The sequence below is a fragment of the Cebus imitator genome, unplaced genomic scaffold (assembly GCF_001604975.1).
Source record: "Cebus imitator isolate Cc_AM_T3 unplaced genomic scaffold, Cebus_imitator-1.0 Scaffold23, whole genome shotgun sequence".
NCBI classification, from domain to species: Eukaryota; Metazoa; Chordata; class Mammalia; order Primates; family Cebidae; genus Cebus; species Cebus imitator.
The window spans coordinates 11,838,081-11,848,482 of NW_016107338.1; the positions used below are offsets into that span (position 1 = coordinate 11,838,081).

A 10,402-nucleotide genomic window follows, 5' to 3' on the forward strand; every position below is an offset into this window, starting at 1 on the left:
GTTGTTAAAGAAATCGATTTAATGGCTGAATTTTAAAAATAGAATAAAAAAGAAAATATCAGATTGCATTGCCACATGGTAAGGGATTAAGTATTATTTAGAGAAAACCTTATACCTTGTCATAATGTAAACATATATATATATATATATATATAAATATATATATATATATATATATTACTGTGGATCATAGTCAAAACTTATTTTTAAAAAAACTAGAGTTGGTGATCGAATGCCTAGCACACAATAAGAGGGTAACATTCAGCGTAATATGTATTTAGGGGAAAAGTAAGCCTGGGTATAAATGTAATTGTTTGGAGTTGAGGGGGAAAGGAGGAAGAACTACCACAGTTGGGTGGGCTCTTAAATCATGCACAGAGGAGAAAAAGCTCAGTGCCCAAGTGCTGAGTCCAGAGTTCAGGGCTGGAGGTCTCAACAGACTGGGCTGAGACTCAGGATCCTGAAAAGCTTCTCACTAAATGGAGATTCAGCCTGAGTTCAGGTCTGTGATGGATCCAGCTGGAGTTGATGTGGGCAGGCTTGCAGGGGGCCGACACCAAGCCAAGGTGTCACTGGGCATGGGCGAAGATTAAGATGTTGACTTTAAGGTGCGTTGAGCCCCAGTTGCAGGTATAGTTGGTTTTATTCAGTGCTAGATTTTGAAGGAAAGACTTGAAGGGATGTGTCCAGAGTCCATTGGAAGTGGATGTAAAAATACTGGGAAACTGGAACTGGGAGCCTATTGAATTGTGGGGGATGCAATAGGCAATGGGGTGGGGATAAAGCCAGAGTCATACAGTGGGCTTAGAAAATCATCTCTATTACCTGTTTTTTTCTCAGATTACTTACTCCATAAAACAACTATATATGGATTATACTGCAGTGCTGCTATATTGAATATTATCCAAAAAGAATAATGAGTATAAAAGTGCTATATCTGCCTTTTTGTTAGTATTTTCCTACTGAATCTTTTTCCATACCTTTATTTTTAACTTTTTCCCTGACTTTTTTTTTGAGACGGAGTTTCGCTCTGTCGCCCAGGCTGGAGTGCAATGGCTGAATCTGCTCACTGCAGCCTCTGCCTCCCAGGTTCAAGTGATTCTACTGCCTCAGCCTTCCAGGTAGCTGGGATTGGATTACAGGCATGTGCCACCATGCCCCGCTAGTTTTTGTATTTTTAGTAGAGATGTGGTTTCATCATGTTGGCCAGGCTGGTCTCGAACTCCTGACCTCAGGTGATTGCCCACCTCGGCCTGCCAAAGTGATGGGATTACAGGCATGAGCCATCGCCCCCAGCTGGCATTTTGTTCTATTTGTGTCTCTTGTAAATAGGAGGTAGGTATTTTTAATTAAAATATATCAAATTGTTAAACAGCTTTTTACTAGGAAGGTGAATAACTGTCAAGATCCAAAAAGTTTAAAGTAGCAATTACAAAAAAAAATTTTAATGCTAATTCTATAACTAGATGTATTAAAATGAATGCTTTGCCAACTGGCTCAAAATACAACTCAGTAAATATTAATCTATGAAATTATGCTTTAGAGTAAATGACCATAGAAAAAGGAGTACAGGGAACAAATAGTGCTATTAGATCATATTAAACCAATTCCAGAACACTGGTGACTTGACGTCCACCAACTATATAACCAGGAGGAAAAAATGATAAAAACATTTTATTTATTTATTTATTTTTTGAGACAGAGTCTCGCTTTGTCAGCCAAGCTGGAATGCAGTGACGCCATCTCGACTCATTGCAACCTCCATCTTGTGGGCTCAAGCGATTCTTCTGCCTCAGCCTCCGGAGCAGCTGGGATCACAGGCACCACAATTGGCTAATTTTTGTATTTTTAGTAGAGACAGGTTTTCACCATATTGGCCAGGCTGGTCTTGAACTCCTGACCTCAGGTGATCCACTTGCCTCAGACTCCCAAAGTGCTGGGATTACAGGCATGAGCCACCACCACAGATGGACAGAACATAAATTTAAAAATCCTGTCTACTTTTAAAATCCTTTGAGACTTTAGAAAAAGGTCAGAATTTAACTTGAAATGTTTTACTTTGTTTTTTGAAGGAATGTATAGAATGTAATTGACAGATTGCCTATGGAATTAAATTGGGTACAGCCTCAGACCCCATCTTGACCTGGCCCTGTGAGTTACTTCTGTTATTTCAGCACTTTGGGAGGCTGAGGTGGGCGGATTGTTTGAGCCAAGAGTTCGAGACCAGCCAGGGCAAAATAGTGAGACTCCTGTCTCTACAAAAAATAAAAAAAGAAGACATAAGGAAGCTATTTGGGTTTTTCCACTCTTTTAATTTTTAATTTTATTTATTTATTTTTTGTTTTCTTTTTTTTCCACAAAACTGGTTCAGAAGAAATTTTTATTATATATAACTATATATAATAAAATACATATTTATATATAATATATAATAAAGATATATATTATATATAATAAAACATATTTTGTATCATATATCATTATGTATATGATTATATCATATATATATTTGAGACAGGGTCTTCCTCTGTCTCTCAGGCTGGAATGTAGTGATGCAATCATGGTTCACTGCAGCCTTGACCTCCCCAGCTCCAACATCCTCCAACCTCAACCTCCCAAATAGGTGGGACTACAGGTACACACCACCACACCCAGCTAATTTTTTTTTTAAATTTTTTAATTTTTTTAGAGACAGGGTCTCAGTATGTTGCCCTGGCTTGTTTCAAACTTCTAGACTCAAGCAATTCTTCTGCCTTGGCCTCCCAAAGTGTGGAAATTACATGCATAAGCCACTGCACCCTTTGACTTCTCTAGAAGAAAAAGTCTCTAGAAGCCACTCTTTGACTTCTCTAGAAGAAAAATTATGTTTTTAAAGAAGAAGTGACTGATACTGCAGTGAATATCCTAGCATAATGCATGACAAAGGTAAGTTCATGATGTTCATGATGGGGGTGGGGTGGGAAGATATTCAGCTGGAAGGGGCATGGCTGTGGGTATGGGAGGCCAACTAGTCAGAATGGACACCAGCCACAGGGCTGGAGAAAGGTCCTGAAGCCCCCCTACAGTACTATGTATTAATGTTTTAGTGTGTGTTTCTTGAGGATCTCTAGAGGGGCTGGGCAGCAGCAGGGCTCTTAGGGGATCAGGTTAGAGGCCATTTCCCAACCAGTATGAGAGATGGTATTTCAAGACAACAATCTAGGTGCTAGGGATGCTTATTGCTTCTAGAATGATCAATATTTTTAGGCCTTTTCAGTAGACAGGCCTTGGAAATGTATATCTAGTTTTTAAAGATAAAGCATCTCATAAATTTGTGCAGGCACACACTTTCAATTCAAATTCAGCATTTTTACTTACCTTCTTCTTTATCACATTTATATCTTCTTTCTTTTACACCAAAAATCCTGATTCTCAAGAACACAGGGAATGAGAGTTAGAGTAACTCATAGTTTCGATGCTATTAGCAACACTAACAGTACCACCACTGATGTGTTTACTGAAAACAGCTAATATTTTTGCCTGTGCTGTCTCCATTTCCCCTGCGTAAAAGCATCTGTTCTTTAAGTACACTAACCAGAGCATGTAGCCATTACATGCTATACTCTCTCTTTCTACGCTCATTTGTCTTAGATCTATAAGTAACTGTGTATGTAATTTTTTTTTTTTAGAGATGGAGTTTCTCCATGTTGGTCAGGCTGGTCTCCAACTCCCCACCTCAGGTGATCCGCCCACCTCAGCCTCCCAAAGTGCTGGGATTACAGGCGTGAGCCACCGCGCCTGGCCAGCCCATTCTTTAATATATTCCTGAGGAAAGGCACATGACAACATATTTCCTGATAGCAGATTGTTTGTGTCTTTTATATTTGTGGACATTTTGCTAGATATAAAATCCTGGGCTTCACTCTCAAGCAGGCTTTCTATAGGTAGAGACAAGATGTCTACCAGTGGCTCCAGAATTGTACCCTTCTAGCTTAATAACCCTGGAAGACAGAGAGTTTTGCTTTTCAAATAATTCCAGCAAGTCTTGGGATGAGTTCTGATTTTACTCTTTTGAGTCATGTTTTCATCTTGAAGCCAATCACTATTGTCAAGTGGATGAAATGCAAACATGAGCCAGGCATGAACTGTACATTCATCCTGGATCTAAGGAGTGGGATAGCCCCATCCAAGCCAAATGGATCAAGAGTGGGAAGGGATGGATTCCCCAGGGACTATCAGTGTGCTGTCAGTAGAAAAGGCAGGAATCGAGGTTAGATAGGCAAAAGCAATAGGTAAATATCCACTATAGTTTCACATGTATGGATAGATTTTCCTCAAATTATTTGCCAGTTGTTTCAGGGATGAATCCTTCATCTGTCCAACTAGGAATGGAACTGCCATAAAGGCCTACTTTTGTGATTGTAGCAACACCTAACGAGAGGCCAGATATTTACTCAGTTGGGCAAAGCTACAACACTCCACTACTTAGATGAATCTGGTCTAACATTGTAGTAGTATGAATCCTGTGGCCAGATGTATTGTCATGATCAGTTATTAGGAAAAATACTTAACTGAAAAGACATTGTCAGACATGCCATTTGACAACAAATATGTGAAACAAGGAGACCAACAAATAGAAAAACATATTAAGAGAAGGTTCTGACCTTTTGAAATATAATCAGAAGTAGAATTTGCTTTTAATGCTGCAAATGGAAACTTAAAATGATAGAATTGGTTAAAATTACAAATTAAATATAGATAAAATTCCATTTCTAGCAGCAGAAGAAGAGATTGTTATGTGTCACTATCAAATGCAACAAATACATTTGGCAAAGGAATCTTTTGAAGTTGGGGTCTTGAAAAAGTCCATTTTCATGGACTGGGTTCCAATTGGGTATCAATATTTTAGATGATAGAAATTAAGTAGCAATTACTCTATTAAGATGGGGAGGTGGTAGGTCTTTCATAGATAAAACATTTAGGTAGCAGAATACAAAGTCATTTTTAAAAATTCTAGCATTTATTGCATGCATTTTTCCCTTCTGATTTTCCATGTTTCTTGGGCTTGAGCTATAGAATGACTGAACCGTGCCTTTTTCCAGTGATTTCTTACTGCATCTTCCTTAGTAGCAATGGGGGGCAGTTATATTAAAATTTAAACATTCTTTAAAAATATAAGATGTGGAGCAGAAACCCGCATCCAGGAACAGAGCCCTTTGCTCCTCCCTCAGAATGAATGGAGACCAGAAATCAGATGTTTATGTCCAAGAAAAGCAGGATTTCATTCAGCACTTCTCCCAGATCGTTAGGGTGCTGACTGAGGATGAGATGGGGCACCCAGAGACAGGAGATGCTATTGCCCGGCTTAAGGAGGTCCTGGAGTACAATGCCATTGGAGGCAAGTATCACCAGGGTTTGACGGTGCTGGTAGCATTCCGGGAGCTGGTGGAGCCAAGGAAACAGGATGCTGATAGTCTCCAGCGGGCCCTGACTGTGGGCTGGTGTGTGGAACTGCTGCAAGCTTTCTTCCTGGCAGCAGATGACATCATGGATTCATCCCTCACCTGCCAGGGACAGATCTGCTGGTATCAGAAGCCAGGTGTGGGTTTGGATGCCCATCAATGATGCTATCCTTCTGGAAGCATGTATCTACTGCCTGCTGAAGCTCTACTGCTGGGAGCAGCCCTCTTACCTGAACCTGATCAAGCTCTTCCTGCAGAGTTCCTATCAGACTGAGATTGGGCAGACCTGGACCTCATCACAGGCCCCCAGGGCAATTCGGATCTTGGCAGATTCACTGAAAAGAGGTACAAATCTATTGTCAAGTACAAGACGGCTTTCTACTCCTTCTACCTTCCTATAGCTGCAGCCATGTACATGGCGGGAATTGATGGTGAGAAGGAGCATGCCAACACCAAGAAGATCCTGCTGGAGATGGGAGAGTTCTTTCAGATTCAGGATGATTACCTTGACCTCTTTAGGGACCCCAGTGTGACTGGCAAAGTTGGCACTGACATCCAGGACAACAAATGCAGCTGACTGGTAGTTCAGTATCTGCAGCAGGTCACTCTAGAACAGTACAGATCATGAAGGAAAATTACGGGCAGAAGGAGGCTGAGAAGGTGGCCCGGGTGAAGGCATTATATGAGGAGCGGGATCTGCCGGCCGTGTTCTCACAGTATGAGGAAGACAGTTACAGCCACATTATGGGTCTCACTGAACAGTATGCAGCACCCCTGCCCCCAGCTATCTTTCTGGGGCTTGTGCACAAAATCTACAAGTGGAAAAAGTGACCTAGAGACTGCAAGGGCGGGGAGAGGAGGCTCTCAACAAATAAATTATTGTGTAATCTTAAAATATATATATATGATGTATACTTACAAAATAATGTAGCACAAGAAAAAGTGACCTAAGATTACTTCTGAAAAAACAATTAAAGGAAGCAAGTTCATTATTGATAATTGTTTGGATTTACATGACTGCCCAAATCTCAGGTCAAATTGTAATCCCCAGTGTTGAAGGAGGGGCCTCATGGAAGGTGACTGGATCCTGGGGGCAGATTTCCCCTGTGCTGTTCTCATGATAGTGAGTGACCTCTCACAAGATCTGGTTGTTCTTTATATTTTTAAAAATAGAGACGGGTTTTAACATCTTACCCAGGCTGGTCTTGAACTCCTGGCCTCAAGCAATCCACCCGCCTGGGCCTCCCAAAGTGCTGGGATTACAGGCATGAGCCACCATGCCTGAGATCTGGTTGTTTATAAGTGTGTAGCACCTCCCTCCTCTCTCTCTCTCCTATTCCAGCCATGTGAGACGTGCCTGCTTCCCCTTAGCCTTCCGCCATGATTGTAAGTTTCCTTTACTTTCTGTACAGGCTGCTGAACTGTGAGCCAACTGAACCTCTTTTCTTTATAAATTACCAGCGTCAGGTAGTTCTCTATAGCAATACGAGAACAGACTAATACAATCGTCTTTTATATTCTGTCAGTAAAAGCTAAATATTGATTCTGTTTTTCTCTTTACCCCTTTTTAATCTTCATACCACTCATTTAAAACAATCAGATAACTGGATTTCTCAATTTATGAAGCACAGTAGATTTTTGTCAAGGGGACATAACTTTCCACAAACTCAAATAATGTATCCCCTCAAGATGCAGCTGAATATGCCTAAAGCTTTAATTATAAGGCACTTTCAGACTTCTCATGTCAAGTTCAGGTTGAAATGGAATTTGTTGGCATGTAAGAAAATGCAGTAATTTATATACACACACACACCAATTTAGACACTCCAGATCTATTCCTGATGGACCAAAAAAGTACTGAAAGATAATTTTGGCTTTATAAAAGTGTTCCAGAAGATATGATTATTGTAATTTTGCTCTATTCCAATTTTTCCTTAGATTTGTGCCCTTCACACACAAATACATACTTCTTCAATTTTTCCCCATTTCTCAAAAATCCAAGGATTCTGTATGTGTGGTACAGCTTGTCCCTGGATTTTCTGACTTTTCATTTTTGCATAATACTTTAGCATCCATGAATACATTTCTCTAGCAGTTGAAGATTACTAAACTTTTCTTCCCTGAGCAGTGTAGCAATGAATCTTTCATTCAACAGGAACATGAACAATTAGGCTTTTATTAGGTAGAGCATGGAAAATTCATTATGTTCAGTGTTTGATTCCATCGATTAGGTACTTTTAAAGACCTTTCATGCTAGTCACTGGTCCACTTGGGAAATATGACAGTTCATATCATTACCATCATAGAAATGTCTGCTGCTAAATGTCTCAGATCAAATGACTCATCAGTCTCCACACCAGTGATTTCCAACTTTAACTTCTCAAATCTCTGACCACCCCCTCTTACCCTCTCACTGGCAACAGCTCACCTCACCTCCTACGTTGTAGAGGAAATAGAAGCCCCATCTTCTCAATATAAAACATATAAGCCTACCTTTCCTCCTTCCTGTAGTTACAATAGAGAATTTATACTGATTGCTCTTTAATGTTAACCCCTTCTTCCTGAATTGTAGTCCATTACCTCCCTGCTTCTAAAGGGTACTACTTTATCAGTTCTTTTTCTGCTCTTGTACATTCCATCTCTCCCCACCTACCCTGATTAGATCCTCTGAATTGAGCTCTCAACACATTCAAGTCATTCCCATTTTTATTTTTATTTATTTGTTATTTATTTTTTAAGACAGTCTCACTCTTGTTGCCCAGGCTGGGGTGCAATGGTGCTATCTTGGCTCACTGCAACCTCCACCTCCTAGATTCAAGTGATTCTCCTGCCTCAGCCTCCCAAGTAGCTGAGATTACAGGCACCCACCACAATGCCAGCTAATTTTTGTATTTTTAGTAGAGATGGGGTTTCACCATGTTGGCCAGGCTGGTCTCAAACTCCACCCACCTTGGCCTCCCAAAGTGCTGGGATTACAAGCAAGAGCCACCACACCCAGCCTCATACCCATTTTTAAAGAAGTCTCTCAGTCCCACATCCCCTTCCAAAGATCATCTCATCTCTCTCCTTTCCTTTATGGACACACTTTTTGAATGTGTGATTTGTGTTTGCTGTGTAGCTGCTGTAGTTACCTTCCCCAAATCCACCTCCCCTTCTTTCTAACAAAAACTGATTTGTGGGAGGGGAGCAACAATGGGTCCAGCTAAAGAGCTACATTTCCCAGCCTCCCTTGCAGCTAGGAGTGGCCATGTGACACAGTTATGGCCAGTGATTTGTGAGCTGAAGTCATCTGGGAATTTATAGCAAATGTTTGCTTTCCTAAAATGGCACCAACCTTTCCCCCTTGATGTTTCTTCCTTTTTCCTATCTGAAACACTGACTTGAGAATTAGCAGCCTTCTTACACTCTTACACTCACACTGTTTAAAAAAAAAAAAAAAAGCCAATACTAAGGATGACAGTGCAGAAAGATGAAGGATTCTAGAACATTGATGACATTGTGGAGCCACTGCACCAGCCTGAACTGTCAACCTCTGTCATTCTTGTTATGTGAAAGAAATAACCCAATATAATTAAGCTATCTTCAGCAGATTCCATTACATGTGGCCAAATGCAATTCCTAATCAATGCTCTTGATCCCTACATTTCCTCACCTTCCATTCACTCTCAAGCCATGCCATTCTGGCTTCTGGCAGGTCATTCCACTGACCTCACCAGGGACCTACATGTTGTGAAATCCAGGGGGCATTTTTCAGCTCTCGTATTAACCTCTGACTCTGCTGTCCGTGTCCTTCTTCTTGAAACCACCTCCTCTCGTTCACCTCCTGCTGCTCCCTCTCTGTCTCCTCCACAAGTTCATCTTCCTCTTCCAGCCACACTGTCTTGCAGCCTCTAGGACATACCATGGCCTTTGCCACATGCTGTTCCTGCTGTCCGTTATGCTCTCTTCTCCCTCCATTTGCCTAGCTAACTCTTTCTCATCCTTCAGTTCTCCATTGATTCTCGGTGTCCTCAGGGAAGCCTCCCTTGACCTCCTTGTGAGATCACATTACCTTGTTATACACTCCCTCACAGCTCTTAACACAGGTGCAACTGTACCTTCTCTAGCATGGCTCCTTGAGTAGGTCATCTCGTCCCGCAGACAGTAAATGCTATGAAGTGAGGGACAAGTCTATTTTGCTCTTTATTGTATTCCCAAACCCACATAATATGTGCTCAATAATTATTTCATAAATGAGTAAATAGATCAATGTGTAATTATATAGTGATCTACTTATTTGTTTATTATCTGTCTTTCTCCATGACAGCAGGAAACAAAACTATTATGTACATACAGTTCTAACACATCGCACATGGCACACAGCAGGAAAACATTTTAATTTGTGAATAAATGAATTAGGATTCCAAAGGAGACAATATAGTAGTTCTACCCATATCATGTCAGTGTTTTGAGGTTTGTACTTTTTTTTTTTTTACTAACTTTTGATACAGTTTCTGGTTACAATAAAGCACCAAATACCTTTACTGTCCATAGAGAAGAGTCATTTGGAAAATGTTACTGACTAGCTTATTCTCACAATATGTTTTATATAAAATAGATTAAGAAGATCTTGAATATATACACTTCTCCCTTTCTTCATTGCTACCAACCTGCTTGAAATTACTATCATATTTCCCTTGGACTGCATTGAACCACATACCTTTCCTTGAGTGTGATTTATTAAAGTATATATAAACTTGGATGGCTCAGAGTTTTGATTGAATCTTAAAGCCAAGGATCATATCTATTTATATTATTCCCAAAGAAAACTAGACACATATAGGTGCATCAATAGTTTTTGATTTTATTGTAGCGGATTATTTCTGTTCTTCATTTGACAACATATTTAATTCAGTTAAAGAAAGTAAGTATTTTTAAACAGCAACAATTTTTGGTTTCAAATGACCAAACTGAAAATATTC

The 10,402-nt window shown here is 40.2% G+C and overlaps 1 pseudogene across 1 annotated transcript; it reads left to right on the plus strand.

Annotated features, from left to right (window-relative positions):
* Positions 1-3,746: 3,746 nt before the first annotated feature.
* Positions 3,747-6,435, plus strand: LOC108299741 (annotated as a pseudogene). Its single transcript, XR_001823090.2, has one exon. The product of XR_001823090.2 is annotated as a farnesyl pyrophosphate synthase-like (transcript).
* The last annotated feature ends 3,967 nt before the right edge of the window (positions 6,436-10,402 follow it).